Below are 27023 nucleotides of genomic sequence, written 5' to 3'. Positions count from 1 at the left end.
GTGGATTGTTTCATTTATTCCTCACACAGTAACCCCAGGAAGTGAACACTATTTGTTACTTTCATTTTTCAGATGAAAAACACTAAAGCCCAAGAAAACATGAAAACAAGATTACACGGCATGTAACAAAGCAGGATTTGAACCCAGGTCCATCTGGCTACCGCACCCGAGTGCTCTCACCCCGTCCCCGGCTGGCACGCACTGCGTGTTCACTGCAGCCTCTGCCCCGTGCCCACAGCACACTGCGGCTGGGCAGCAGCCAGGATGGGGAGTCAGAGTGCGCCTTCCAGGCGTTTCCCGCCACGTCCCTCCGGCAAGCCACTTCCTCTCAGCCTGGGTCTCTGCACCTGTTCCATGGGACTTACGACATGACCCCGCCCCTCACAGGTCAGGACAGAGGAGGGCCTCCCCAGTGGAAGTCACGGCCGAAAGCCTCTCCCACGGCTGCGGGAGGCGGGGCGGGGCTGGAGGACGTGGGCGTGGCGCCTAGGGGGTCTGTAATTGCGGCAGTCCGCGACCACATCCTGGGCACCAGTGTCAGCGCTGGGGCGTGGCCGGGCTGGGAGAAAATTACCCATGGTGTCTGCTCGGTGCTCTCTCAAGTCAAGTTAATGCGCTGCGCCGCGTGTAATATATTGCGCTGTATTAATATAATATGATATAATGGGATGTATTACCATTATTGAACACATGAGCCGATAAAAGTCACATCACCATCACTCCACATAATTTATATCACAGCCAGGCCAGAGCCAGGCTGGCAGAGAGGAGGCCCCACGGGAGCTCTGGGGCCTGCCACCAGGGAGAGGGGCCCGAGCCCTGGGAGGAAAGCCAAAACCGGCTCGGAAGGCAGCTGCAGGCAAGGCCAGGTGACCCCTGGACCAGGGGCGCCAGCTGTGGTTTGGGGACTCTCAGTCTCCAGCCTCCCAGCCAGTCCTCACTGTGCTTGAGCCCACAGTAGCATTTCACCCCTGTGGGCCCTTCCTCCCTTGCTGGTCGGGGTCCTGGTCCCCTCCCACCTGGCAGGCGGCTCCTCCTTGGCCTCCTTTGCTGGTCCTGCCTCCTCCCCGGACTGAACCCTGGCAGCCCCAGGGCTCGGCGTCCGTCCCCTCACTCCCTGGGGCATGGCACGCCGCCCCGTGGCTTCACGGGCCACCCACGGCCACCTGCAGATCTCACATGGCACCACGGACAGGCGAGGAGACCGAGGATGTGCCCCAAACTCCAGGCTCCCATCCGACTGGCCACCTAATGGGACGCTCCAGACGCGAGCACCTTCCCCCAGGTCCCTCAGCCAGGCCACTGCGGCTCCGTGCTTCCACCCGCTCGGGCCAAAGCGCTGGACATGTCCTTGAGTCCTTTCGCACATGCCCAAAGCTGATTTGTCAGCAGATATTGTTGGCTCTCCCTCGAAGCTCACCAGGATCCAGCCACGACTCCCCGCCGCCACCAGCGCCACCAGGCCCACAGCTCCCGCGCTGGCCGGATGCCACGACAGGCTCCACGCCACCCGCTGGTCTCTGCCTCCCACCTCGCGGGCCCACACGTGCGCACTGCTGCCTGCCTGGCGGCCAGAGCCGCTCGGTGAAAGCCCGAGCTAGACCACATCGCTCCTGTCTTCCAGAGGCTCCCGGCGCATACAGTGGCTCACCAGGCCTTACGGGGGAGGCCCGGAGCCCCCTGACCTCTCATCCTACCCCCTGCGCCTCACTCACTCTGCTCCTGTCACTCTGGCCTCCACGCTGCCCCCCCTGCAGACCAGGCCGGATCCTACCGCAGGGCCTTTGCACTGGCTGCGCCCATGTACCGCCACCTGTGATGCTTCGCCTTAATCCATGTGCGCTCTTGGGGATGGTCTGCCTCCCGCCGCATGTCCGTCCCATGAGCACAGGGGTCTGTCTGCCTTGCTCACCGCTAGGGCACCAGGACTCGGAAGTGCCTGGCACCAGCGCATCACCCTGCAGGCAAACGTGAATGACAACTATGCATGGGCGAGCCTGAGATGCCAGCTGCTTTGACCCGATTCTCTCTACAAGATTCTGCTGGGAGAAGAAACCCCTGGCCTGGCCTGGCTGACGAATGGCTAGGCCAAGCGGCAGCACTGCAGCCAAGACCGTGGGGCAGGTGGGAGGCTGGCCGCGCCTGGAGTCCTCTCCCAGCCCCACCCGGCCAGCCCAGCACCCTCCAGAGCCAGGGCGAGGAGGAACCCAAGTGGCCGTGTCTCCATTCCTGGCTGCCCCCACCGCCAGCCACCTGCTCCAACCCGATCTGCCAATGCCCTCAGACAGGGGCACTGCAGCCGCCCTTGGGGGTTGTCACTGCTAAGCCCCAGCTCTGCCTGTGCCAGGAGGGCTTCTGGGCCCTGGCTGGGGTGCAGACGGTGTGGCCCCCAGTCTGGGCCCTGGCTGGCGTGCAGACGGTGTGGCCCCCAGTCTGGGCCCTGGCTGGCGTGCAGACGGTGTGGCCCCCAGTCTGGGCCCTGGCTGGCGTGCAGACGGTGTGGCCCCCAGTCTGGGCCCTGGCTGGCGTGCAGACGGTGTGGCCCCCAGTCTGGGCCCTGGCTGGCGTGCAGACGGTGTGGCCCCCAGTCTGGGCCCTGGCTGGGGTGCAGACGGTGTGGCCCTCAGTCTGGGCCCTGGCTGGCGTGCAGACGGTGTGGCCCTCAGTCTGGGCCCTGGCTGGCGTGCAGACGGTGTGGCCCTCAGTCTGGGCCCTGGCTGGCGTGCAGACGGTGTGGCCCTCAGTCTGGGCCCTGGCTGGCGTGCAGACGGTGTGGCCCTCAGTCTGGGCCCTGGCTGGCGTGCAGACGGTGTGGCCCCCAGTCTGGGCCCTGGCTGGCGTGCAGACGGTGTGGCCCCCAGTCTGGGCCCTGGCTGGCCTGCAGACGGTGTGGCCCTCAGTCTGGGCCCTGGCTGGCGTGCAGACGGTGTGGCCCTCAGTCTGGGCCCTGGCTGGCGTGCAGACGGTGTGGCCCCCAGTCTGGGCCCTGGCTGGCGTGCAGACGGTGTGGCCCTCAGTCTGGGCCCTGGCTGGCGTGCAGACGGTGTGGCCCCTAGTCTGGGCCCTGGCTGGCGTGCAGACGGTGTGGCCCCCAGTCTGGGCCCTGGCTGGCCTGCAGACGGTGTGGCCCTCAGTCTGGGCCCTGGCTGGCGTGCAGACGGTGTGGCCCCCAGTCTGGGCCCTGGCTGGCGTGCAGACGGTGTGGCCCCCAGTCTGGGCCCTGGCTGGCGTGCAGACGGTGTGGCCCCCAGTCTGGGCCCTGGCTGGCGTGCAGACGGTGTGGCCCCCAGTCTGGGCCCTGGCTGGCGTGCAGACGGTGTGGCCCCCGGCCTCTCCCGCACACATTCAAAATATACTCCCGGGCACCCTCCAGACGTCTGCCACCACGGCAGGCTCCGGGACGCCACAGTGAGCAATGGCAGACAGGTCCCTGCCCTCAGGGAACTGAGTCCAGGCGCGGGAAAGCCAGCCTCTAACCGGGCCCTCCCACCTCGCAGGCCCACCACACGTGCGCACTGCTGCCTGCCTGGCGGCCAGAGCCGCTCGGTGAAAGCCCGAGCTAGACCACATCGCTCCTGTCTTCCAGAGGCTCCCGTTGCATACAGAGTGGCTCACCAGGCCTTACGGGGGAGGCCCGGAGCCCCCTGACCAACATGTCCATAATCACAGCACCCAAGAGGCGCTGGGGCTGAGAGGGCTCCCCTGAGTGGGGCCCGAGCTGACGCCTGAAGGTAGGTAGGCAACACCCGGGCAAAGGGAGAGAAAGAGCATCCCAGGCAGAAGGGGCGGTAGGTGCAAAGGCCCTGGGGCCAAGAGCCTGTGACAGGTTCAAGAAACTGAAAGGCCCAACTAGACAGGATGAATGAGCACAGCATGAGAAAATAGACCCGGGCAAGGCGGGCCCTGGACACCAGCGGGAGGCCCCGGCAGTGGTCCAGGCCAGAGGGGACAGTGGCCTGGACCAGGGGTGTTTGTGGAGATGGAGAGAAGTGTGACCCTTCCGCAGGCCCCCTGGCTCCCAGGTGTCTCCTCCCGTGACAAACCCTTAGCAAGTCCTTCCCTAACCTCTGAGCCCACCAAAAGAAAGAGGAAGTCTGCCACTAACTCGCTGTGTGCCCTCGAACCAGACCCTCCTTCCCACGCCCGGTTTCTCGTCTAATGATCACAGTGACAACTATAACAACTGCCGACACTGCCATGTGCCAGGCTCGTCCTCAGCGCTGCTATGTGTTCCTTTACTCAGGCCTCACGGAAACCTGTCACCGACAGAGGGACTGGCATCCCGCCCAGCTTACAGCTGAGGGACTTGCCGAAGGACACTCAGTGGGCAAGGGCTGCCCCAGGGCTCGAACCGTGCGGGCTCCGCCTGCCGTCACGCCACGCTGCCCCACACAGACGTGAGGACTGGACTGGATCACCTCGGACAGCCGCTGGCCCAGAAGGCCCCAGCTTCTCCGGAAAGGTGACAGATGCGGTTTGGGGGGAACCTCTTTCCAGGCCCTCTGCTCTTCGCCTTCTGCAGAGACCCCCAAATATCTCCTTCGGTTCAGTGGCCACATGCCACGTGTCCACAGTGTGCCAGGGCAGTCCCTGCCCGGCGCTGAGGACCTGCCTCCATGGTCTCTGGGGCACCGAGGTGACTGGCTCGTGAAGGCACCTGCACCGGCTCCGTCCCCTCCGCTCCTCACCTCTCCTCCCGCAGGCACCCGGGCCACCCCCGGCACAGCGCCTGCACCCTGCTCTCGGGCCTGCTGCAGGAACCCGGCCTGCCAGTGCCTGCCACCGGCTCCTCGCTTCACTGGGCCCTCGCAGCAGCCTCTGCGGGACCTGCCGTCACCCACAAAGCTGGCCACGGCTCGGGACTCAGACGTTGCTGTCCTCAGCCACGCAGCTGCTGGCGGAAGCCGGGCCCACCAACGCCAAAGGCGGAACCCCCCAGCCGGCTAGCCACACTGCAAGCCTGGGGCAAGAGCCACCAGCACATCTGGATCCTGTCCAGATGACGAGGGGACAGGCAGCAGATGCCCACAGGCTCTCCCAGTCCAGGCCCAATGTGTCCAGTTCCCAGCAACTGGTGACTCGGGCCGGCATGTCTCTCTGGCCCAGTAGCCCGGCCTGGACCTTGGCCCCTTGCGCCCTGTCCCACCTCGCAGGCCCCTGCCCCAGGGTCTCCACAAAAGCCAGGCAGCTGCCACGGCTCCGCCCCAGTTAGCCTAGGCCAAGGCAGGTCTGGGAGGAGCAGCCTCTGGAGCAGAGACTGGAGAGGGGCTGCCACCCCGTCAGCAGGCATCTCTGGTGGGCTCTGGCCTCCGCTTGCCTGCCTCCTACGATGGGCAGCTCACCACTTCATGCAGTAGCCAACTCCAGTGCCAGTGACTGCCAGGCTGCCAGGACTCCGAGCCGAAAGCTGCCGTCCTATCACTCTGACGTGGTTCTATGCCTATTCTCCAGAGCCACGGAGCCCCAGCCTATGCCCTCCGCTGAAAGCACTCAGGGCCCCTCAACTCTGCTCCACATACAGCCCGGCCCCAGCCCGTTCCCCTCCCTTGGTGGCCTAGGCCCACCAGTGTGCACACGCTGACATGGTGGGTGGCACGCCAATGCCCAGGCAAGACGGACTTAGAACAAGGCGGCCCCGAGCCCTCCCTACCTGGAAAGAAACCCCTGGCCCTGCGTCAGCCCCACGGCCTCGCTGGCCTCAGCTCTTACCAACCCTCCATCCACCCCCGCCACTCAGGCCCTGCCACCTCCCAGGCACCCCAAGCACAGCCGGCTCACGGCCTGTGCACCTGCTGTGCCCTCGCCCACACGGCCCACACAGAGCCTCCTCGTCCACTCCGCGCACGCCTCTGGCAAGTCCACCTTCCCATAGAGGCTGTCACCGAGCATCTCGGCTAAAGCAGCCCCACTCCCTGCCCCCAACCACAGCCCTCTTCTGCCTGGCCTCACAGGGCATGGCTCCCCTAGGGCACCATCCGCCCGGCCTCCCACCACGCCTGGGTGCAGGGCTGGCAGCCCCCGCAGCCTGAGTCCCCAGGGCATTAGAGGTCAAGGTGGTCCCCGCCCCCTCGCTGCGGGCCACCTGTCCTGCCTAGCAGCTCTCCTCCACCCAGCCTACCTCCAGCTCCAGCCTGGAGGTATGGAGACAGCAGGAAGGTCCCTGCAGGGCAGGCTTGGGGTGCGGAGAGCCAGGATGGCCAGGAGCCCACAGGAGCAGCCTCCCTCCGGGGGAACCTGTGGCCCAGGCTGCAAGGACATGCAGGACAGGACTGCCCACAGGCACCCTCGGACTGCCAAGGCCAGGTGGACAGCTCCGGACAATCCAATCTCATGCGCCCAAGTGTCAGATGGTGTTGGCAGGGGCCAGGGAGGAGGGGACACACACAGATGCACACGCTAGGACACAGCCCCGTCGGGCACCAAAGGGCCTACGTACACACGTGCACCATGGGGAGGACCCCTGAAAGGTTCACACACAAACACACGCAAGGGCTCGAGACACCCACTCCACACACACACAGGTACAGTCGCACACATAGGTACAGTTGCACACACAGGTACAGTCGCACACACAATAGCAGAGACACACACAGCATGCCCAGGGACAAGCCAGGACATTCAGGTGCACGCATGCACAGAGCATTGCTGGACACCTCCACCCTCCAGTCAGGAGTGCAGGCACACACAGGCGTGCCTGCACACGCGTGAGGGGCCACACAGACTCTCCTGGACACCTCACAGGGCTCGCAGCGACAAGTATACCCAACTCTGTGCACACGTACACACACATGCACACGTACACACACATGCACACGCACACATGCACACGCACACATGGGACTGGCAGAGGCAGCACTAACAGTGTGTTTGGGGGAGCACAAGAGAGTGTTGGAAAGCCCGGATCTCACCACCCTGCCCACCAAGCAGGTGGCTCTCTCAGCTGGCCAGGGCAGCAGGACAGTGCTGACGTGCTGTTCCCCGTCAACACTCCAGCAGGGGACAGTTTTCCGCAGGACTGGATCCAGCCAGTGCAGAACCAGCCTGGCTGGGGCAGAGCTCAAGGTGGGCAAGCGCTGATGGCGGGGAAGGGGTCAGAACAGCCAGGTGGCAGTGGGCGTGCAGGAGGGCTGGGGCACTGGGCGAGCTGGAGCTGGCAGCCCTGCCCCTCTCCCAGGCACCAGCCCGCCCAGGTAATTGGCCCTGCCGGGGGACCGTGTGCCCAGGCCAGGGCCCGCCTGTTCCATTTCCTGGTTGTCCAGATCTCCATGAGGCCTCAGGGACACAAGAACCCTCAGAGGACCCTTAGCAAGAAATGGGGACCTGAAATGTGGGAGCCTCCCCCTTCGTCCCAAGTGGCCCCTAAATAACTGTGCTGTGGGGCAGGGTCCCTCCCTGCAAGCCCGGCTCCAGCCCAGGGAGGAGAGAGCAGTGTCTGCAATTTGTTTTAATAATCCTGCTGAACTGGGAGAAAATTAACAAATGAGAAACCAGCTTGAAATTAATCAAACTTCTCCCTGTCTATCCCCCCACCTTCCATCTTAATGAAGGTTATTTATCCAATGAGCAATAAAACACGGAATTAAATTAAAGAGGCCCTTTCTCTTCCTCCTCTCCCCCCCCCCGGGGGAGGCAGTGTCTCCCTGCTCACAGCTCTATAAGCTGCGGGCTGGGGCTGGCGGGGCTGGCGGGGCCGCCGCGGATTCCCAGGCGCCAAGCAGAGAGGTTTCCCCCAAGGAGCCCCTCGATTAGTGCTTTCCCCTTTGGGTCTCACTGCCGCTCTCTGCCAAAAATAGGAAAGGCAGTTAACCACCCTCTCGAGGTGGGACAGATGGAGGGCCCTCATCTGACGCTGGTGGGGCGCGCCAGTTTCTCCATGGGGGGAAGAAGGGCCTGGGCCCGGAAGCGTGCCCAGAATGAGGACGTTTTGGGGCCGTGGCAGGTCCCAGCAGGAAACGCTACCCTGGCCCCAACCTCTTGGGAAGGGGCGGGAGGGAGCAGGGAAGCTGGGGAAAGACCTCCTGTGAGAGGAGGACTCAGTCCCCAGGGCACGAGGCCCTGAGGGGCAGTGGCATGGATGTCCTCACTGCGCCCTCTCGGCCACAGATGCACCCACACCCTCACTCCCTCGGGCAGGTCGCTGGACATCTGCTTCCCCAAGTCTCTCTTCCCTGCAGCTTTTGAATCCATTTATGCTTTCAGCCAGGGCCACCTTTTGGGCTCCCAGATTCCTAAATAACTGCTCTTGGGGTCTGTTCTGAGCCATTCCCTTTGGTCGTTCCCTCTGGCTTTGAAAATTGTAATAATGATTGCCTTCTATTTATGGCTTTTGCATATACTCTGCCATTTAAACCTGTCATTAACCTGGATGGGAGATATTTGTCACGATGCCCACCTTTGGGTGAGAGAAGTTGAGAGGGCTTTGGGCAGGGTCTGTCTAGCAGCAGCTGGAGGTCCCAGTGTTGGTGGCTGGGGCTTGGGGGCTAGGGGGCCGGGGGCAGGGGGCTCTGCAGAATGGCCAGGCCCCCTGTAAGCCTCCTCGGGAGCTCTCTGTGCAGCAGGGCTGGGGGCTGATGCGGGGGCGGGGGGAGGTATGACAGATTCCTCCTCCATACGGCCGAAGGCTCTCACAGTGCTACGGATCGGTCCTCACACAGCAGCCAGAGTGCCTTTTAAGACATGATCTGATCACGTCACTCTCTGCTTGAACCCTCGAAGGCTGCAAACCCATTGCACCTGGAGCAAAAGTCAAACTGTCTCAGGTCCACAGGCCCTGCCGATCCAGCCCTGCTATCTCCTCTCTGAGCAGCCTCATTCCAGTTCTCAGATGGGCCAAGAACATTCCCACGTCACAGCCTGTCCACTGGCTGTGCCTGTCACCCAAAACCCCATCCAGCCACCATCTCCCTTTGTCACTTGCCCAGGCCAGTATTCCAGCGTCCCCTCTGCAGCTCTTCTCTAACTGCCTGTGGACAGGAGACCCTCCTGCACTCCCAACCCTGGCGCTGGGCAAGCCCCCTCCACAGTACCTGTCCCCACTCTGATTATCTCTCGCCATGTGGGCTTTCTCCCCCTCTAGGAGGTCAGCTCCATGTGGACAAGGTCTGGATGTGTTTTGTTCACTCTTGTATTCTCAACCTAGTCCAATGTCGGGCTCATAAAAGACATTCACCAATTACTTGAATGAATAAATGAATGAATGACTGTCACTATGCATAGGCCATCATTTGGGCCACTATCACCTCCAGTCTGGACTGTTCCGTTAGTCTCCTGATCCCTCTCTCAGCTCCAGGCCTTGCCCTGCTACCGACCCTCTACTCTACACCCAGAGAATACTTCTAACTCCCAAATCCAACCAGGCACCAGCCTGCAAGATCAAGTTCACACTCTTGGCCTATGTCCCCCAACCTGCCCCAGCCCTTCTCCTCTCATCTCCCACCCAGTCCCTGCTGCATCCCTTCCAGACATACAAGAGGTCACACCCAGCCCCACCCTCTCCTTAGGGACACAGCCCTGGCTGCACCTTCACTGCAGGACTCCTGCCACCTCCACCAGAGGGCCACCCACTCATGCCTTGTCAGACTGCCCTTGACTGCCTCTGAGCCCCCAGACCTTGCCTGCACCCCACCCCCAGCCTTCCCATGCCCCAGCCTGAGCTATGACTGATCATGTGTCTGTCACACCTCCCCATCCAGGAAGAACCCAGATTTAGCCACCAGGCAATCTCTCCCATCTCCACCACCTGCTCCAGTATCTCGCACAGACCTGGAGAGCTCCATAAATATTTGCTGAATCAAATGGAATCTATTCAAATACAGCCCAGGAAGAGTGCCCATTAGGAGGGGCCTTTCCTCCAGGTCCCTGGCTTTGCAGGCTGGTCTGAGGACAAACAGACAGTTAACTGCCACTTAATCACTGCACACAGGAGCAGTTGGCCCCACATTGTGCTAACCTCTCCTCAGGGGTTGCCTGGGATGAAATGGATTCATGGGCTTCAGGGCGGCCAGGGTCCTGTTAAAGGGGCTATGCACCACCTCCACCTCCAGTCCAGCCACTACCCAGAACAGCAGCTCCTGGCCCACCGGCCACGTGTGTGTGTGTGCGCGTGTGTGTGTGTGTGTGTGCGTGTGTGTGCGCGCGCGCACGTGTGGCCACCCCCGTGAGTCAGGGCAGCAGGCACAACACAGCCACCGCTGAATTATTTATTCCGTACATTGTTAGCGCAGTAGAGAGAGCAACCGTGTCTCCAGGCTTCAATTAAAATATCAAGACACCGCACCGTCTGCCCGGCCACATGCCTCGCTCCCACCAAAACTGGCAGGAGAGCCCCTCCTAGGAAAGCGTGCGCCCCGCAGCCCTGCGCTGCTGCCCCTTCTCTGCCTCCCACGGGCGAAGTCCTGCTTCAGGACCATGGACAGCAGCCACCCTCTGCTGCCCTGCCCAGGGTTCCAGGGTCCCGTGAACTTAAACCCAGAGGCTGCCCCAAGACACCCAGCACTTGGCAAACCTTTCAGGCCTCTACGACCATTTAGTAAATTGATGGCCTGAAAGAGTCTGTCCTGCTTCCCAAAGGGACCCTGAGACCAGCCTTGCTGGGTTGTGGACCTAACTCCAGTCCTCTGCCTGCTCCCGGCCCTCCCTAAAACACTTCACAGCAGGAGGCGGGGAGGAGGAGTTCAAGGCTCTCAGCCCAGCTCTTCAGGCTCCAAGAGAACTCTGAGCGCGTCACACCACCCCCCGGGCTCTCTTTCTTTCACTCAGAAAATGCAAATAACAGTGGCCAACCTGTGACCTCCACGGACGGTCAACCAGTGGGAAGGGACGTTGAAAAGGTAAAAGTGAGATACAGATGTTGGTCAGGCCAGAGGACGGCTTCAGTTAGGCACAGGTGGGTTTCTGCAGCCTCGCTGCCCCTACCCACCCCGGAAATCCCTGACTGGAGCACGGGCTGAGGCTGAAGAAAGAGCTGATGGATCCCTCAGGAGCTGGCTGGGTCACAAGCTAACTGGGTCACCCACGAGATTTAATTCAACAACCCCCAGACTAGACTGTGAGGCCGAGTGAAATCAAAGTGGGCGAGCTGAAAAAGAGCAAGAAATTTCAAACACATGCTGCCTAGAACTGTAGAATGAGCACCGGCTTTAGGGATAAGCAGCTCTGTGGGCCTCCACTGCTTTCTGGACAAGTCTCAGTATGCCCACCTGTAAAATGGGGCCAGTCACTTACACCAGATAACCTATGTAAAACTCCTAGCACATGCCAGGCAGAGAAACTCAGCCATTCATTTTATTAAGCGCCTACTATGTTCCAGGCACTGGAAACTGGAACAGGGAAGAAGAGAGACGTGACCCTCTGACTCTGCCTTATAGAGCTGCCCCCTAGTGACCAGTAATGTTATCCTCAGGATGGACGAAGAGGGCTCATTGAAGATGGGCCTCAAAGCACAGGTGGAAATTTCCAAAGCAAAGAAAGGTGGCAAGAAGTTACAGTCGCAGAGGAAATGATTGGCAGTGACTCCTAAAGCAAATAATTCATGCGGCCTATGAGCCAGCAATTCCACTTAAAACATTCAAATGAGAAACAAGCACTTACGTCCACTAAAAGACACAGACGTAGATGTTCAGAGCAGCTCTCTTCATAATAGCCAAACAATGGATTCTGCCCAAACGTCCCGCCGCAACAGAGCAGGTAAATAAATTATGAATCATCCAAACAGTGACACAATGAACTAGCACAGAGCAATATGGAAGAACAAACCACCAAACACCCCACCCCGCGGAGGAGCCACAGATGGCGGGAGCAAACGAGGCTGGACCCAGAGAGACCCTGCACGATTCTGTTTACGTGAGGCTCAAACCCAGGCGCGGCCGGCTACGCCGCTGGGAGCCGGCTGCGGGCTACCCGTGGGGAGGGAAGGCCACTGACTGGGAGGGGCTCAAGGCTCTTCCTGGGGCACTGCAAATGCCGCGATCTCGATGGTCATACAAGTACATCATTTATAACAGCTCGAGTAGCACACCTAAAATGTGTGTCTTTTACTGCGTATACCTCAATTTTTAAATAAAACGGAAGGAGTGAAAAGACAGACGGTGCACCCTTCAGGGCCGGAGGGCCCATCAGAAGCAGGGGCCAGCAGATGGGAAGTTGGGGGGTTTAGAAAGTGGCCCAGAGGAACCAGAGCAGGAGGTGGCAGGGCCAGAGGCAGGGGCCGGAGGCGGAGGTGGGGTGGGCGAGACGGGCTTCCAAGGCCAGGCCAACCCGGGCACCCCAGGGGCTTCCGCCCCTTCTCCCAGCCCCCCTGCACGCATCCCACCTGTCCACGGCAAAGGGTACTTGTGAGACAGTCCCCGCTCCCTGCCAGCCTGGCCCCCTGCCTGCCCGGCCCCCTGCCTGCCCCTCCCTCAGCCGCCACACTCGATTTAAACCCCTGAGCTTAATTTCTGGGCCTTTGGGGGCTTTCACCCTGAGCAGGCACAAGTGGAGCCACGGTCCCCAGCCCCCATACCTGCAGTTCAGCTGAGCACATCTCTCCAGTCCCCCGCATCCCCCGCCCACGGCACCGCCGGGGACACCTGGTTCTGCCTCCTACACTCCACCTGCCACGTCCATCTCCCGGCCCGCCCTCATGGGGAGCTCACCTGAGCACCTGCCTTTGCCAGGATAACTGCTCCAATTAGGCAGGGCCTCCCACCCCCTGCTCCCCACCACCCAGCACGCGCGCTGCACCGTCATGTGTCCTCATAGAGAGAGGGACCCCTGGAAACGCCGTGGGGAGGCAGCCCCAAGACTGCACGTCCACCGGCCGCCAGTGGGACAGGGTCCATAGAAGATGCCAGGGCCCCTGCAGGGGTGATTGCAAAGCCACCAAACACCATGTTCAAAGACTATTTAAGGGCACTGGAAATTGCTCTCCACGTTGGTCTGGAGTAAGAAGCGGGCTGCACAGCTGTACAGATGTTGTGATCGCAACCTGGCAAATTATATGGAAGAAGGGCTGGAAGGAAATGCACAAACGCATCAAGGTTGTCCTCCTGCACAGTGTGGCAAATAAGCAATTTTAATGTGCTTCTTTATGCTTTTCTGTTTTCTGCAACAAACATGCTGGCTTTCACAACCACGGCAGGAAGGAGTGGGGGACATCAAGGCACACTCGCGGGACCCATGGCTGCCTGTCCTGTGCTCAGTGGAACGGAGGGAGGGCCGACCTGACTCTGGCCTGCAAAGCACCTTCGACAGCCAGTGACAGGCTCCTGCAGTAAGAGCAGCTGGACTAGGAGGACATGCTCATGACTTCCGGGTACACGCAGGGCTGTAGCCCTGAGCTAGAGGGCTAGGACCCTGATCCTAAGCCCAGCGCCGATTCCTTTTTCTTTAGAGATAGGGTCTCACCATGATTTCCAGGCTGGACTCAAACTCCTGGGCTCAGGATCGTCCCACCTCAGCCTCAGCCTCCCAAGTAGGTTTGACCACAGTCACACACCACTGTTCTTATTCTACCTGGCTGGGTGGTCACCCACACATTAACTTCTCTGGACCTCAGTTTCCTCACCTGTAAAATAGGGCAGGTGTCCTAACTGCTTTGTAGTATCGGTGTGAGATGATGAAGAAGCGACTGTGGGTCCAGGCGCGGTGGCTTACCCCATAATCCCAGCACTCTGGGAAGCTGAGATGGGCGGATCACTCGAGGTCAGGAGTTCAAGACCAGCCTGAGCAAGAGTTAAACCGTGTCTCTACTAAAAATAGAAAAATTAGCCAGGCATGGTGGCGCATGCCTGTAGTCCCAGCTACTTGGGAGGCTGAAACAGGAGGATCGCTTGAGCCCAGGAGTTTGAGGTTGCTGTGAGCTAGGCTGATGGCACTCTAGCCCAGGCAACAGAGTGAGACTCTGTTTCAAAAAAAAGAAAGAAAGAAAAAGAAGTGACTGTGAAGATTGTGAATTGTGAACTATGGGGACCGATCCCCAAGCTCCCTGCTCCTGGCTCTACCGGGCCCAATGTCCCCACAGCCGCGTCCCAGGAACGCCCAGCAGCTGCCCACAGCAGGCATCCAAAAGTCCTGAAAACCGTGGACCATCCTCACATGCTGAACCCAAGATGTACCTAAAATATACATTTTTAAATTTGAACTGGAAACCAAACAAAAGCTAGGGAAAAACCTGCCTCCTTGTTCAATAGCAACATCGGGGGCCTGTGCCAGACCCTCACCAAACATTTGCCAGATGAATGCAGCCATGCAAATGGGCCAAAGCCCAGCATCTGATCCCTCCTGACTCGAGGAAATGCTCGGGTGGAGTCAGGGACCCGCTGCCTAATCTCCAGTTGGCTCTGGGCCTGGCTTCTTTTAGGAACAGAGGTTTGTTTTCCTCACATTGACACCTCTCTGCTAAAAAAAAAAAAAAAAGAAAACCTCGTGACCCATCCTCTAGGTTCTGTGGGAATCCACAAAATAAACAGGCGACGCAGTCCCTGACCGCTACAGCCTCCCGGGCGGCCCTGCCTGGGTGGCGCCACTGAGTGCAGCCTGCCCAATGGCAGGTGTGGGGAGGGGTCTGCCCTGCAGAGCCGCCCAGGCATGCGTCCCATCTGCTCCTGAAATGAAAGTGCTAGACGGAAGCCTCCCACAGCCCACCGCCCACCGCCCACCATGAGGCCAGGAGCAGGAGCAGGATCCCTGTGCAACACACGAGGGGACCCTCGCGCTGCTGGGACACAGTCCCCAGGAATGCCACCAGGTCGCCCTGCAGGGGTGGCGCTTGTGGGGGAGGACATACATGTGCCTGCAGTCCCCCTGCGGCCATCAAAGCCATGCAGCCCAGCGCAGGCTGAGAGCTCTCTGGAAGGTGGCGGGACTGCGCTGGCCGGGGCTGAGGCTCACCCTTGGGCGCCTTGAATCCTGAGCGGTGGGATGCACGGTGCTTCCAAACAGCAATAGGCGAGCTTTTGAAATGCTAGGCCTGGGGGACCACCGGGTAAAGGGTCCTCAGGAGAGAGACACCCTTGGGCACCCCCTTACGTGCCCCTCCTCTCCCAGGGCCTCGGCCAGAATCGCTTGAGAGAGGCCAGGACCCGAGGCCACCAGGCCTGGGGCTCCCCAGCCTGAAGCCGGGAGGCGAGAAAGGGGTCCGCTGGCCTCCCAGCAGGGAAGGCAGGTGAGGGCATTGCTTTCCTCTGTTGGGTTTGCTGTACTTTCCTAATTGATTTTGTGTCTGTGTCCCCAGGATACTTAGGACCATCTTAGCAAACCACTTAAGCAATTTAAAATAATCAAAGTACTTATAAGGCACTTAACATTCCCTCACACTTCAGGCTTCCCATAAACTCCTTCCAGCTGCAACCCGAGATCGCAGCTGTCAGAAGCCACTACTGCGGGGGAGGCAGGTGCCTCCAACATGTCCCCACCTCCTGCCACATCTCCAGGGGACAGAGCGGCCAACCTCCACAGCAAGCACATCCCCTCCTTGCCCCAGGCCTCTGCACTGGCTGTTCCCTCCCCGGATGCCCCCCGCCAGCCGGGCCCCCCAACCTGGCTGTGCCCCGTCCTAGGCGCTGAGCCTCAGCACTCACTGTGCTCCTATGGGAAGCCTTCCCTGGCCCCGCATTTGGGAGGTGAGGGCACCCAGGCCCAGAGACCCAGCAATTCACCTGGGGCCCACAGCGCGCGAGCGGCAGGGCCGGAGGGGCTCTAGCACCCGGGCTGACTGCCAGACTGTGCTGCCTCCAAACCGAGTCCAGAAACCACCGGGAGCCCGACGCGACACGGACCGTGCTCCTGAGGGCCGCCGAGCAGGGCCGCCGCCCCGCCCCGTGGGACCTGTGTTTAGCAAGCCTGGGCCCCGGGGAGGCCGGTCTGGAGGCCAGGGCAGGGTGGGGGGTGCTCTGCAGGCCGTGGGGCCACAGGGCAGCACGGAGGAGAGCCCGGAGGCTTGATCCCCGCCGGCCCGCAACGCCGGCCCGCTCGAGATGGACTAGCGCGTGCTCGGGCGCGGTCACGCCAGGGAGCACGACACGGCCAAGACGAGTGAAGCAAACCGGGAACGGCGAGACACGGAGGCAGAAAAGCGAGCCAAATGCATGCCGCCCACCCTGTCTCACCACGCCTCGACACACAAAGCCAAACTGAATGCCGTTTACAGGTATGCATGTGAAGTGCACAGAGAGAAGAGAATTAAGAAAGGCACACCTGGTACGGGGCAGTGGCTGCCTCTGAGGAGGAAGAGGAGGGTGAGGGACACGGGGGCGCGTGCAGGGCCCTTGATCATATTAGCAGTTTTCTTTCTTAAAATCAAACAAGTGTTGACACCATTATGGCAAAATATCAACGTGTGGCCAGGTGTTGGGTCCAGGGCGGTTCATTATATTATTCTCTGTAATTTTCCATATGTTTGAAATCACCCATTAAAACACACACCTGGCTGCGAAAGCAACGCCTTCTGCGTCAGACCCACCTTGAAGATGCCACTCGTGTCCATGACGTAAAAGGCGGCTGGGGGGAGCTGTGCGCGGCCACCTCCACCCACACTCTGACAGACCTGGCCTCGCAACCCCGCCCCGCCCCAGTCCTGAACCTCAGTGTCTCCCGCCCGAGCTCATCCTTGGGCTACGCACTGCGCCTTCCAGCAGCTGCGGCGCGGACCACGCGGGACTCCCTGGCGGCGGCACGCACGGCCCTCGCGCAGGCCCTGACGGAGGCCAGTGCCACCCCGGCCCCCCAAACCGCAGCCCCGGGGACAGAGAGGAGGTGGGAGCAGCCTCTCCTCACTCCCATTCGGGCCCGTCCGCTCCGCTCGGCCAGGGCAGGAGGGGTGCTCCGCCGGCCCTCCAGGGCGCTTCTCTCCGCGCCCCCAGGGCCCTGGGACTCGGGGCACAGGCAAGGCCAAGGCCAGCTCCCCTCACTGCCGCTCCTGCGCTGAGCCCGGCCGGCTGAGCAGAGCAGACCCAGGGAGACTGTTCCTCCTCAGCAGACCCAGGCAGAAACTGAGGCCGGAGGAGACTGAGGCCCAGGAATGAAGGGATGAAAGGAGGGGCAGGCAGAATGCAGCCTCCCCTTCACACAGGGGCACACTTCACAAAAGCTACTGCTTTTGGAGTGCTACCAAGTGCCAGGCACGGTGCTAGTCACTTGTGCTGTTGAACTGAACACAGCCACCCGAGCCATTCCACAGATCTGGAAACTGGATTCAGATCAAGGAGGGGACCTGTGACTTGCCCAAGGCCACAGGCAGTAGGTGGCAGTGCCGGGATTCGGCCCGACTATGCAGCAGGTTCACAGCTGCCGCTAGCCTGGGCTCCCCGCATCTCCGGGAGCGCGCACAGCCCGGAGAGCAGCGCCGGGAGCCCGGACGCCAGGCACGGCCCAGTCTCACGCCCACCTGCCTCCCACCTCGACTGTGGCCTTGGGCATCTCGGGCCTGAGAAGGCCCTGGCAGGCGCCCAGCCCGGCAGGGCACAGGTGGGCCTGTCAGCTCTTCCTCCTGCCCCAATCCTCGTCTGCCAGGGTGAGGCTGGCCCGCACCCCAGAGACCGAGACAGAGCGGAGTCCAAACGGGGCCAGGAAGAAGAGAGACAGGGTGGAGGGCACGAGAGAGAAATAGAGTCAGGCAGAATGAGGGGAGCTGGGGACAGAGAGCCGGACTGGGGATAAACTCAGGGTGTCCCGCTGCCTGCCCCCAGCAGAGCTTCAGGCCAGGACTCCCCACGGCCAAGGCAGAGGGCCCACCCAGCGGGCGGAGAGCAGGGGCGACGGATGCGGAACAGAATTTGCCTCTTCATTTCCAACCTGCCTGGGTGTAAAAATGCCAGTTTAGTTAAGTTGGGAGAAAATGAAAAGCTCAAGCCCACCCAGGGGTGGGCAAGGGAGGTAGGGGCCTGGCCCTGACACTGAGCGAGCCCCCCCCTGCTCGGCACAGTGCCCGTCACTCAGTCCACGCCGGTCCCAGGGCCGTTGGCGCCCTCATCTGTCTGTCTGTCGCTGAGCCAGGGTCTGGGGCGGGGGCAGCGGCCAAGAGAGGTCCAGCCCAGCCCTGCCGTGGACTGTGGGAGGGACTCGAGTGCCACCCAAGAGACCCACGTGCCCTCGGAGGGCCAGGGCTTAGAATCAGGAAGGAGGGATCCGACACTGCCGTCAGACCTGGAGAAGGGCATTCCGGGAGGGCACCGCCCGGCAAAGCCAGGAGACAGGTTCCAGCAGGCCAGGTCCGGAGTGGGTCACAGCCTGCCTAGTCCAGTGTCCTCACTGCACAGAGAGGGCAGCTCATTTACCCAGGGTCACACAGCAAGTGGGCAGCAGGGTCAGGCCCACACAGGCCCCTGGGCTGTGGGAGGTTTCAGTGGCAAGGGAACCCACAGCCCTTCCCCAAGTGGGACTGGGGATCATGCCATCCCCACAGCAAAATCCCCTCACTGCACAAAGCAAGGAGGACCCCAGGTCAGCAGGACACCCACCCACCATCCCCCTGGCAGGCTGAATGCCAGCAACCGCCCTCCCCGTCGCAAGCCCCGCCCTCCCCGTCGCAAGCCCCGCCCTCCCCGTCGCAAGCCCCGCCCTCCCCGTCGCAAGCCCCGCCCCCGTGGCTCAACCCCCCTCAGAGGCCCCAGGTGCTGTGGCAGCAGGAGACGAAGACCAGCATTACCCACCGCACTGCCCTTCTGCCCGCCCCTGAAAGGGCGCGTGATTCTGCCGGTTGCACAGCCAGGTCGGCGAGACGTAGCGAGGCCCGCGCTCTGGGCCGGGCTCTGAGCTGCCCACATGGGCTGCCTCCAAACCCGCGCTCTGGGCCGCTTGGTCGGTATCCTCGTCCTCGTCTACGGGCTGGGCACCGCCCCGAGCACTTTCTACGCTCCGCATTTGATCCCCACGATGCGCTGTGAGGCGGGTGCTACAGGCACCCCATTGTACAGACGAGGAAACTGAGGCTCAGAGCGGTTCCTCCCAGGTAACAAATGGAAGAGCAGGGGTGTGACCCGCGGCCCCAGAGCCCAGGCTGTAACCACTCACGTTCCTGCCCTCAGGGCTCCGCATCCGGCTGTCCTGCCTCTCCCCGGTCTCCAGCACCCAGCTCTGCCCATCCTCAGGCTGCGGCAGGCAGGGGCACAGGGAAGTAGGGGTCTGAGGAGGCACAGAAGGGCCGGGGGACCCGTGAGGTGGGGCCAAGGGGAGGAACAAGCTGTCGCAGGGCTCTGCCCTTACCTCTCCCCAGTCACCCTGTGGCTCCACAGTGGCTGCTCAAAGACCACCTGCCCACTTTACAGGTGAAGAAACCGAGGCCCTGAGGCTCGTCCAAGGTCTCAAGAGTGACCTTCCTCCCACAACACCCTCTGCAGCAAGGAGTGGGATGTGGGTTTTGGAGGCCGCTCAGTTCCCCTCTCACTACTCCCAGGGCTGTCTTGGCCCCCCGCTCTAGAGCTCCTTGGTCAAATCAACAGTGACTCAGAGTTCTGCCCCAGGGCCTTTGCACTTGCTATGCCTCTACCTAGAAACCCCTTCCTCAAATAGCCATTAGGCGACCCGCTCCACTCCATTCAGGTTTCTTCAGAAAGGCCACTCCCCAGCACCCTACGTTGTCATCCCCTCGGCTCCCAGCTCCCTAGCACATCCTTGCTGAGTTCTTCCGCAGGGCACTGCTGCCCTGACCTTACACATTTGTGTTTCATCTCTTCACTGCCGGCCTTCTTCCTCAGTCGTGGGAGCCACCGGGGCAAGGCTTCCTCTGCCCCCTGCTTAGGAGGCCCACTGAGGGCAGCTCTCACCTGGGCCGACGCCCGCGTCACCTGGGGAGCCCAGGCGCCATCTCAGACCAGTTACGTCCGAATTCCTGGACCGGCACAAGGATTTTTTTTTTTTTTTTGAGACAGTCGCTCTGTCACACTGGGTAGAGTGCAATGGCATCGTCATAGCTCACTGCACCCTCCAACTCATGGGCTCAAGTGATCCTCCTGCCTCAGCCTCCCGACTACCTGGGACTACAAGTGTGCTCCACCACACCTGGCTATTTTTTCTGTTTTTAGTAGAGATGGGGTCTCACTCTTGCTCAGGCTGGTCTTGAACTCCTGACATCAAGGGATCCGCCCACGCCCACCTCAGCCTCCCAGAGTGCCAGGATTACAGGCGTGAGCCACCGCGCCCGGCCACAGGAGGATTTTTAGAACTCCCCGAGTGATTCCGAGGCGCAGCGGGGTGGGGAGCCGCTGCCCGAGCCGCGTGAGCACGAGGAGACGCTCAATACAGATTCCGCGAACGAACGCACGGATGAATTTGTACAGATGGTCAGGCTGAGGTCCACCTGGGAGAGAGGGAGCCAGAGCCAGCAGCCGTGAACTTGAGGCCCCCTAGCCCGAGCCCCACCTCAGCCCTTCCACAAGGCCACACACCTGCCCGCCCGGCGCCTCCAAGGCCGGGCAGGCGTCCCCAGAGGCCCCGCAGGCCTCTGCGGCTCCCTTTCGCTCCCTCCGCAAGGGCGGCCTGTGTGCCGGCCACACGCCAGAATCCCGCGCAGGTGCTCCGAGGGAGGCCGGCGTGAGAGGGCGGCAGGGCGGGGCACTCCCTGGAGAAGACACCAGCCGGATTCTGAGCATCTGGCCCGGCGGCCACGAGCCTCCCTGCAGGTGTCCAAAATCAGGCCTTGCCACGGCCTCACCAGCCCTCTGGGTCCAGAAACCCAGCGCCCCCGCACAGCGTGGCACTGTGGGGTGTCCAGGCCTGGGAACGCCCGCCCTGCCGGAGCAAAGCACCTCAGGCCCCAGCAGACCGGCTGCCAGAGCTGGGGCTCTGGGCCCCGCGGGCGGGCGCTCTCCCCTGCACCGCCCTCCCTCTCCACTCAGGCCCCGCCTGGCTCTGGCTTTGGCATTCCCTGCCCAGCCTCTCAGCACAGGGGGAGCCCTGGGGCTGAGGGGGAAGACAGACACCGAAACAGGAGAGGACTGTGGTCCTTCCCTCGGGAGAACAGCCCCACAGGCACCCTCAGCCAGACCCGCTTCTGACACCTCTTCCCCTTCTTCCCCACCGCATAGCTGCCCAGTCCCCACAAGCACAGCTGCCCAGTCCCCACAAGCACTGCGGGGTCTGTCAGAACCTGTTCTGCAATACCAGCGTCCCCCAAGCACCTACTAAGGGCTTTGCACACGTTATCACTTCTGCCAGGTGTGTACCACCATGCCCATTTTACGGATGCACAAACTGAGGCTTGGAGAAGCCATGTGGTGAGCAAGCATTAGGTCAAGTCTTAAACCTGCGCCTATCTGGTGGTCAAGAGACAGAAAAGTGATGAAAAGGGTAGACTCAGGCCCAGACATCCTGGGATCATATCCAGCCTCCACCACCTAGCTCTGTGGCCTTAGGCAAGTTGCTTAGCTTCTCTGGGCCTCGGTTCTCCATTCTATAAAACAGGGATAAGAATTGTACACTGCCCCTGGGGGTTGCTATGAGGATTGGGACAGGGCCTGGCACGGGTAAGCCTGATGTAAATGTTGTAATTATTCCACCTCAGCCACCTCTTAGGGAGGGATCCTCGGTCGCCCCCCAACATTTACGGAGCATGCCCTGTTGGGACAGATCTCTACTAACAGCCTAAAATGGCACTGGCGCTACCCTTTAACAGGGAACAAAGCTTCAGGTGAAAGGAACCCATGAGTCAGCAAGGACCTGGAAAGGCGTTTTGGGGAGGAAACACATCCAGTGGTCCCTGGCGCAGGCGGTCACTGGCCTGGCCACGCCAGCCCGCAGCCAGACCTCACACAGCTGTCGCTGCGGATGGGGTTGCAGCGCCGCTCCCGACCCACCCCTCCGCGGGGCCCCTCCGCCGGGCCAGGGCTCCCGAGGGCCTCCCTGGGCCTCCCTGGGCCTCCCTGGGCCTCCCTGGGCCGTGGTCGCTGGGAGTCGAGGGGCGGCGCTGAGAGCCCAGCAGGGCCAGCTCTGTGTCTCTCCCCCGACTCTGGGGCTGTAGCGCGACGGCGGCCCTGGACACAACGTAAGGGAATGGGCGCGGCTTTGTTCCCATAAAACTTTTTTGTGGACACTGAAATCTGAATTTCATACGCTTTTCCTGTGTTGTGACATTATTTTTCTTTTGATATTTTTACTCAACCATTTAAAACACAAAGACCTTTCTTAGCTCTCAAACTGTACAAAAGCAGGCAACAGACCAAATTTGGCTCCTGGGCTGTAACTTGCTAACCCTGATCTAGAGGAGAAGCCAGCAGCAAACGGGAAAACAAACAAGCGTGCACGTGACTGCAATGGTGCCGAGTGCGCCAAGGAGAGCAGGGACAGGAGATAGAATCACCGGGGGAGGGGGCTTCTCTGAAGAGAGAGGAGAGGCCACTGAACAAGCCTAAGGTTGACTGAGAAAGATCCAGATTCCAAGGGTGGGAGGAGAAGATTCCAGAGAGGGCAGCGGGTGCAAAGGCCCGAGGCTGGAAAGCGGCATGGCGTCTTCGAGGAACACAGAGCAGCGTGGGGTGCGCCGGAGAGACGGGGTGGGCATCAGGCAGCACCAGCCTCTCGGACAGGCACGGAGCCTGCGTTTTAATCTAGGAGCAACAGGAATCCAATAAAAGGTTTGCGGTGGGGGTAAGTAGATTCCATCAGATTTTAGAAGGGTCGTGCCGGCTGCTGAGAGGTTTCCCGTGGAGAGGCTGGCTGGGCGCAGGAGAGGAGAGAGGGGGTTCCACCGGGGCCAGGGGAGAGCCGCGGGGCAGAGCAGGGAAGGATGGGCAGGTGAGGACGAGCTCCGAAAGCAGAGCCCGCAGGGCTTGCTAAGTGGCAGCAGGGTGGTGGCCAGGGGTGCCTCCAAGTTTGTGGCATGGCGCTGGAGGGACAAAGCCGCCTTCCAAACTGGTGGGCTACAGGGGAGGGGTGGCTCTCTAGGGTTCCCCCTGTCACGCAACGAAAACACTGTGAAGGCAAAATAGCCACGTGCCGGACAGAACATCTCGAGATGTCTAAGCCGCCAAGCTTCCCCAGCGAGCCCCGACCCTGCTTCAGAAGCAGCCACGAGCCTTACGGCACTTGCGGCCCACTGGGGACGGGAGCACTCACACCCGGGGCTGGGAGTGCACACTGAGCGCCCTCCCTCACTGCTCCGCCCGTGCCCAGGCTGACAGCAAGAGGCTCCTCATCTGGAGGCTCAGTTGGCTGCTCAGAGCCCACACGAGCGAGCGCGGGGCCGTGCGAGGCCCAGCAGATGGTGGGGCCCCTCCAGGATCAGCAGCAAAGGTCACCGTCTGTCACTGCCTGCTCCGTCCTCTTCCGCATGGGCAGCTCCCGTGCTGACTGAAGGCCCAGCTCCAAGCTGTGCGATGACATTTCCTGCGGGCTGACTGTGTGCCAGGCCCCACGCTAGGCCCTCCTTGGACCTTAACTCTTTTTTAGACAGAGTCTCACTCTGTTGCCCAGGCTAGAGTGTCGTGGCGTCAGCCTAGCTCACAGCAACCTCAAACTCCTGGGCTCAAGCGATCCTCCTGCCTCAGCCTCCCGAGTAGCTGGGACTACAGGCATGCGCCACCATGCCCGGCTAATATATATATATATATCTAATGCCCGGCTAATATATATATATATCTTTTTTTTTTAGTTGTCCAGCTAATTTCTTTCTATTTTTTTAGTCGAGACAGGATTTCTCTCTTGCTCAAGCTGGTCTTGAACTCCTGAGCTCAAATGATCTGCCTGCCGCAGCCTCCCAGAGTGCTAGGATTACAGGCGTGAGCCACTGCACCTGGCTGACCTTAACTCTTAATTCCCACGCTGGCCTACGGGGCTGGCACCATTATCATCTCCATTTTATAAATGCAGAAAGTGAGGCAGAGAAGGTTAAACAGATTGACAAGGTGGTCAGGCCCCAGGCTGCCTGGTTCCAAGTCCAAATTTTTCACCACCAAACCATGCAGCCTCTCCTTTGAGCCTCCACTTTCTCCACTGCAAAATGAATCAGAGACACGAGAAATGATCTCTGGATCCCTCTGAGCTCTTACAGCTCCAGAATTTGAAAACCGTTTCCTTTTGGGGGCCTTCAGTCTGTTCCTTCTCCCCCCAGCAATGGCTGTTCTCAGGAAAAGATGGTATTGGCTCATTTGCACTATGGTGTAAATGACTGATATGGTGGGCAGGGGTGAGCTAACTGTGGTGAAGCAGGGATTCAAAACCCAGGCCTGACCGGCTGCAGAACCTGGGCTGTCCGCACAACATACCAACGTGCAGGCTACAAGGTCTAGGCTTAGGATCCCCTTTGAAAGGTACTCTCCACAGCCATCAAGACTCCCTGTCCGGGGAGAAGGGGACAAGACATGGATGAAGGAAGAGGGTGAGAGCAGAAAACTCAGGGACCTAAGTGTCAGACCTATGAATTCCCAGAGTCAGGACTTCTGTCCCCAAAGTGGACCTGGGTTCAAGTCCCACTTCCAGTTCAGTCGATCCGAGCAGGCACTCTGGAAGCAGCCAGGCCTGGAAGCAGGGGACCTGGCTTCCAGCCCTGCCCTGTCACTCAATCGGGGCTCATTCTCCACGTCTGTAGAGCAGGGAGTTGGCCCCTTCCAGCTCTGGCACTGGAGGTTGCTCACAGCCTGGCCCTGACTGCACCCCATTATCATTCTCCAGGCAGGAAATCGTCCAGGCGCCCCAGAGCCAGAGGTCCCCTCTGAGCAGGCGCTGGAAGCCACCCCTTGGAGGGGGGAGCAGCAATCACAGCCTGTGGTGCCAAGCGCCCAGCAGGCCGCACTGATCTTGTGTGTCAGGGCCAGCCTGCCCTTTGAAATAGACACCTGCCGCACAGGCCCCCCCCCAGGGCCTGCACCCTCTCCTTCCCCAAAGCTCACTCTTTTTGCTTCTGTAAACAGCTTTTAAGTTTCTCGCCTAGCCTCTCATTGCTATCAGTTTAATTATTGAGAAGGCCTCTTGTCACCAGCCTGGAACATTAACGCTGTTAAAAGGGACCCAGGGAATGCAGACCGCAGCCACTGCTCCTCCCTCCGGCCCCCTTCCTTCTCCACTCCCCAGGCCTCCATCTTCCAGGGTGTCCCTCGCCCTCTTGCAGGCTGGGGGCTCCTGACCCCCCCCCCGTGACCTGAGACCAAACTGACGGGCGCCGCGCTCCCATCTGACCACACAGACAGAGGATGAGGGGCCAGGGTAAGGCGCCTTGGCCCGAGGCCCCTCACACCACCTGGCCCTTCCCCATCCGGGGAGAGGCTAGCACGGAAATCGCAGCCCACTCCTCTGTCTAGGGCACTGGGTGCCCCTGCTCAAAATATCTGTGTTCCTGAGAACACACGTTAGGGCCGTTCTGGTGAGAGTGGTATTCTGTGAGCTTCTGCCCTATGCCAAGTGGTGGGCTCCCGAAGCTCCCTGTAAAGTGGGCACTCCCTCTCTGGAAGATGGGGCAGGGACCCTCGCTGATGTCACAGCTCCACGGGTGGAGCTTTCTAAAGGACCACCTTTCTAAAGGACCCAGAGTCACAAAAGGTGCTTAATAAAGAGCTCAGATGCAGAGAATTCAGCAGCCTCACCTGCGGCGTGGCCTTCCCAGAGGCTGCGGGTCTGTGTCCCGCCCTTACAGGTGCCGAGGAGTCCGGCGCTTGTCCCCTCCTGCTGGATGGGCCAGGCTGCCTCAGCTCCCAGGCCTGGGCCGGAGGCTGACGTGATGACTCAGCCGCCCAAGCCATCACCAGGCCCTGGCCTGCACCCGCCCAGCCCAAGTCCTCCCCTCTGGTCTCCACTCCACTGCAAAATCGGGTAGGGTGGGAGGCCTGGCTACCCATTCCCAAACCATCCTGCCAAGGAACCCTGAAATATGACCAGGAGCAACACCGCCCGGGATTGTTCAACTTGTCTACTGCAAAGGCAAAATGTTCTTCAAGTCTCCTGCTTGCAAATTTTGCATTTTTTGTAATGCATCCACTTGTTTTAAAATTAAAATTGTGTTTTCATCCAGATCATCAAGTAAAACCAACACTGCGGGAAAGGCCCAGGTTCGAGGCACACCAGGGACCCTGGGATGGTGGCGTGCACAGGCAGGGCACACACGTTCTCAGTCTGAGTCCTGTCCCACCAGACACCGTGGCAGCACAACTCTAGCCTCCTTCCTTTTCCCGCCCCCACCAGCTTCCTCACCCCCCCAGCACTGGGACCTTCCTCTCCGTTCAGCCCCCCTTCTCCCGTCCCACAGACGCCCCACATCCTAATGCACCACGGGAGATGGCTAATGGCTTCCAGACAGGTGCCAGGGAGGGGGAGGCCTGAGCTCTCCCCACCCTGCTCGGTGCCAAACAGCCTTGTCAGCCCACTCCCTGACGCTGGAGCCTGAGACGGGGCCAGCCCCGAGGCTGAGAGTCTGACGCCAGGGTGAGGGAGGGACCCAGTGGCTTCCTCTCAGCCCCTTCCTCTTCCCTCTCCCCGTCCTCTACATGCACACACACGCGCACGCAGGGACACACAAACATGCACAAACACACGCACACAGAGCAAACAAGGCAGGCTCCAAGAGAGAAGCGGGCACATAATTATTGGTAAAATGCTTGTAATGTTTTTCTCTCTACCCGGTTGTTTCAGCAGCTTAGCGAAGCACTTGGCTCCAATTGAATTGCAAATCAGCAGCTCTTGCCCCAGGAAGAGAGGAAGGGAGGCGGCAAGGAGGGGGCAGGGAGGATTCCAGAAGGAAAAGGAGAAAGGTGTGCGAGGGAGAAGGGCAGAGGGTGGAAGCAGAGGGAGCTTGGTGCAGGGCCCAGGACACGAGGGATGAGAGAGAGCAGCCACTCCCTCCCGCCTCCGTTTTCCTGCCCTCACCTGCATTCCCTGCAGGCTCAGTGCCCCACCCCCATCCGAAAAATGAGGACACTTTCTCTAATCACAACCTTGGGTGGGACTGGAGGGCCGAGACCGGCTTCCTCAACTAACCAGAAGAAAAACAGATATTTCTTGGGAATTGCAATTATTTGAAAACAATGTCAAAACAAGTCTTGCTTTTTCTCCTGGGCAATCTCCAAGGCTCATATGTGCATTCTCTTTATCTTTCTGTCTGCCTTTCTGTCTGTCCACCTGTC

At 60.6% G+C, this 27023-nt stretch overlaps 1 protein-coding gene across 2 annotated transcripts in view; it reads right to left on the bottom strand.

Moving 5' to 3' along the window:
* Positions 1-27023, bottom strand: part of GRM4 (glutamate metabotropic receptor 4) — a 122700-nt gene that overhangs the window by 83416 nt on the left and 12261 nt on the right. The window lies entirely within an intron of this gene.

This window comes from Microcebus murinus, chromosome 5 (genome assembly GCF_040939455.1).
Source record: "Microcebus murinus isolate Inina chromosome 5, M.murinus_Inina_mat1.0, whole genome shotgun sequence".
Taxonomy (NCBI): Eukaryota; Metazoa; Chordata; class Mammalia; order Primates; family Cheirogaleidae; genus Microcebus; species Microcebus murinus.
This window is presented reverse-complemented; position numbering and strand designations above follow the sequence as displayed.